The 4594-nt window shown below is 43.4% G+C and overlaps 1 non-coding gene across 1 annotated transcript; it reads left to right on the plus strand.

The window, feature by feature from the left end:
• Window positions 1-2567: 2567 nt before the first annotated feature.
• Window positions 2568-2640, plus strand: TRNAK-CUU (transfer RNA lysine (anticodon CUU)). Its single transcript has one exon. It is a non-coding gene; the product is annotated as a tRNA-Lys (tRNA).
• The last annotated feature ends 1954 nt before the right edge of the window (window positions 2641-4594 follow it).

The raw sequence follows: 4594 nt of genomic DNA on the forward strand, positions 1-4594 counted from the left end.
ACTTGCTTTTTGCAGCCAAACATCTCCACTTTCCATTACAGTAAATTTTCATCTCATCCAATATTCAAACTATACGCAAGTTTCTCCAGTTGACTCCAAAATCTCTTTATAACTAGTTTTTCCAGAACAGTATCCAATCTAGGATCACCTATTGCATCTGACTATTATGGCCCTTTTGTCTCTTTTAATCTAGCAAAAGTCGACCAGGCACGGTGGCTCACACATGTAATCCCGGTTCTTTTGGAGGCCGAGGCGGGTGGATCACCTGAGGTCAGGAGTTCGAGACCATGGCCAACATGGTGAAACCCTGTCCAATATGGTGAAATCCTGTCTCCACTAAAAATACAAAAATTAGTTGGGTGTGGTGGCACGCACCTGTAATCCCAGCTACTCGGGAGGCTGAGGCTGAGGCAACAGAATCACTTGAACCCAGGAGGCAGAGATTGCAGTGAGCCGAGAGTGCGCCACTGCAGTCTAGCCTGGGCCACAAGAGCAAAACTCGGTCTCAAAAAAAAAAAAAAAAAAAACTAGCAAAAGTCGTTAAAAAATATATAATACTTCTTGAAGGTTAGTTGTCCTGGAGAATTTCCCACCCTCTGACTTTGTGTTATTGGCTCTTTATGGTGTCATTCATCTTGTTCCTCTATCCTTTATATTTCCTGTAAACTGGAATTAATATCAAAAGGCCTATGGACCTTTAGATACTAATTAATCAAAAACATTTTTTGACTAGAATAAATAATTACCATTGATTTTGTGTTGTATCACTGCTAAAGATACACTATCTATCTTGTTGAAGATTAGTAAAGCACTAGCAAAACTCAGATTAATTTCTGGATTAAGGTAATAACAACCTGAACCCACCATCATTCAGTGAGATTGTCCTCCTTGCATCTAGTAACCTGTGTGGTGTTACTTCGACCCTGTAAATATCCAGTTCTCTACCAACTATTAACATATAAAATTAACATAATGGTTTAACCATAATTGATAACCCTTGTTTAAAAGGATTTGCCACTGCTGGATGCGGTGGCTTACTCCTGTAATCCCAGCACTTTGGGAGGCCGAGGCGGGTGGATCACCTGAGGTCAGGAATTTGAGGCCAGTCTGGCCAACATGGTGAAACTACATTTCTACTAAAAATACAAAAATTAGCCAGGCGTGGTGGTGCGCGCCTGTAATCTCAGCTACTCAGGAGGCTGAGACAGGAGTGATCACTTGAACCTGGAGGTGGGGGTTGCAGTGAGCTGAGATCGCCCCATTGCACTCAGCCTGAGCAACAGAGCAAGACTCTATGTCAATAATAATAATAATAAATGAATTTGCCAAAGTATGCTTTTCTAATCCTGCTTTTTTTTTTTTTTTTGAGACAGTATTACTCCCTTGCCAGGCTGGAGTGCAATGGCACGATCTCGGCTCACTACAACCTCGGCCTCCCACGTTCAAGCGATTCTCCTGCCTCAGCCTCCCAAGTAGCTGGGATTACAGGCCTGCGCCACCATGCCCGATTGTACTTTTAGTAGAGACAACCTCGGCCTCCCATGTTCAAGCGATTCTCCTGCCTCAGCCTCCCAAGTAGCTGGGGTTACAGGCATGCGCCAGCACGCCCGATTGTACTTTTAGTAGAGACGTGGTTTGCACCATGTTGGCCAGGATGGTCTCGATCTCTTAACCTCGTGATCTGCCCGTCTACGGTCTCCCAAAGTGCTGGGATTATAGGCGTGAGCCACCGCACCCGGCCTTTTTTTCTTACAAAGTAGTTTCCCTCATTAACTGGGACTGTTTGGCTACTGTGAAATCACTTATTCTGGAAAACAGAATAAATTTTTTTTTGTTGTTTTAGTAGGGAGAGGCTTGGAATAATGGTCCCTTCCCACACTGAGGTTCTATCAGTCTATGGAATAAATTTTTTCACTTTTTAGTTTTGAGTGTGAGCAAACTCTCTACGGTATTTTCAATTACTCGCTGAGACTGCTTTAGCTTTCTAATCTCTCGTGTAAACACCATGGTATGTCTTAGTTGAACCACCGTCATGCCAAAGAAAAGAATTCCGAAAATCTCTAAGTCACACGATGCCGAGAGGCCAGCCAGCTCTGCAGCTGGGCTTTCAGTTCCAATTGTTTCCAGAGAGTGTGCAGGACATTTCTCCGGAGCCATCTTTTGCAGTGGGCCACGAGGGTGCTGAGAACCTCTCTGGTCCCCGCGCTTCAAGGGGTGGGCGCTCTGCCGGCGGGAATCTTTAGGATGAACTGGAAGCACCCCTACACTCACTCCTATTCTCCAAGCTGGAGTCGGCATCGCCTTCCTTGGCCCGCCTTACCTTTAAGGAAACGGAAAGGTGCTGACCACTAGAGGGCTGTTTATACATTTTTATTAAACAACAGAAGTTTGTGCGCACAGAATCAGACATGAAACACAAGTTTTAAAAGTCATGAAAAACTTTACCAAAAAAAAATATATATATATATAAAATAGAAAAATCATTTAATATGAAATGTAATTCTTAGAGCAAATCAAAACAATCTTATTCCTTTGAAAAGATCTAGAAACAACACTTTTCTCTAACTGCCCGGCTAGCTCAGTCGGTAGAGCATGGGACTCTTAATCCCAGGGTCGTGGGTTCGAGCCCCACGTTGGGCGGCTTTGTTTTGCTTTCATTTGACGAACTTCAGGTCTCATCAACGGTAGTAATTCCACCAGTTTCAGTTGTCATCAGCGGTAATAACAGACTTCAGCCCGGATGGTCTTATTTTCAAATAATTCAATACATACAAAACTACCAAGACTAATTTAAAAAAGGAACAATGGGCCTGGCACGGTGGCTCACGCCTGTAATCCCAACACTTTGGGAGGCCGAGGAGGGTGGATCACGAGATCAGGAGTTTGAGACCAGCCTGGCCAATATGGTGAGACCACCCCACCCCCTGTCCCCCACCCCGTCTCTACTAAAAATACAAAAATTAGTTGGGCGTGGTGGCGCGTGCCTGCAGTCTCAGCTGCTCGGGAGGCTGAGGCAGGAGAATCGCTTGAACCCAGGAGGTGGAGGTTGCAGTGAACTGAGATCCGGCCATTGCACTCCAGCCTGGGCGACAGGGTAGGACTCCGTCTCAAAAAAAAAAAAAAAAGAGCAATGAAACCAGTAAATTTCATCTTGTAAATTACACACTTAAAGGCTATCTGCCCTATAAAAGTATTTGTTGCTGAGTGGCCTGTTTAAAGGGCAGCTGAACGCCAAAGGTTAGGGGATAAGAAGACATTAAAATTCATGAAATTGTAGAGTTCATAATATTGCTGAAGTAATCTGTTAAAACGTTTGAAATGTTTATTTTTTACTTAATATTATGTGATATTGAAGATTAGTTTGGAGAACAATTCTGTATATTTTTAAACCACTGTTAAGATTGTTTTAGTGATGAACGAATATGGTGGTTATTGTGAACAGAGCCTTAGAACTTTTTATCCTTTTTTTTTTTTCTGAGTGCTTCTATGTAGATACCCTTTTCTCTTTTCTTTTTTTTTTTTCTTTTTTGAAACGGAGTCTCGCTTTGTCACCCAGGTTGGAGTGCAGTGGCTCAGTCTTGGCTCACTGCAACCTCCACCTCCCGGGTTCAAGTGATTCTCCTGCCTCAACCTCCTGAGCAGCTGGGACTACAGGCGCACACCACCACACCCGGCTAATTTTTGTATTTTAGTAGAGGTGGGGTTTCACCATGTTTGTCAGGCTGGTCTTGAACTTCTAACCTTGTGATCCACCTGTCTTGGCCTCTCAAAGTGCTGGGATTACAGGCGTGAGTCACCGCGCCTGGCCAGAAGCTCACTTTCTTTGAGCAAAACTATTATATGTTGACAGCTGCAAGTTTTTTCCTCGTCCTAAATATTTTTAGTCATTCCCAGCAATTCTCAAATGTTCTCCACAATTACTATATGTTAGCTCATCAATTCGAAATACAATTTCAGACCTTGTTAGAAAGATATTAAAAAATTTCAGCATCAGAAATGAAGATACCCAAACACTCCCATTATTACAGATGCATAATTAATCTCTACGTGATGGGAGGTGAGGTGAATTTATTTATTTATTTTTTTTCTGAGACAGAGTCTCGTTCTGTTGCCAGGCTGGAGTGCAGTGGTGCGATCTTGGCTCACTGCAACCTCTGCCTCCCGAGTTCAAGCGATTCCCCTGCCTCAGCCTCCTGTGTAGCTGGGACTACAGGCCCGCACCACCACACCCGGCTAGCTTTTTGTATTTTAGTGTAGACGGAGTTTCACCATGTTGGCCAGGATGACCTCGAACTCCTGACTTTGTGATCTGCCTGCCTTGGCCTTCCGAAGTGCTGGAATTATAGGCATAAGCCACTGCGCCCGGCCCGGATTTTTTCCAGAGAAGTAAACCAGGTGGGAAAAAAAGCAAATTGGTAAATTGATGAAAGGTCAATGAAAATGTTATACATTAATTTAAAATAGAAGAGCAGGGTTACTTGTGTCCCCCAAAAATTCATATGTTAAAGTCCTAACCCTCAGAGCCTCAGAATGAGATCTTATTTGGAAAAAGCTCTGTTGCAGATGTAATTAGTTAAGATGAGGTCATACTAGA

The sequence above is a fragment of the Pan paniscus genome, chromosome 16 (assembly GCF_029289425.2).
Source record: "Pan paniscus chromosome 16, NHGRI_mPanPan1-v2.0_pri, whole genome shotgun sequence".
Taxonomy (NCBI): Eukaryota; Metazoa; Chordata; class Mammalia; order Primates; family Hominidae; genus Pan; species Pan paniscus.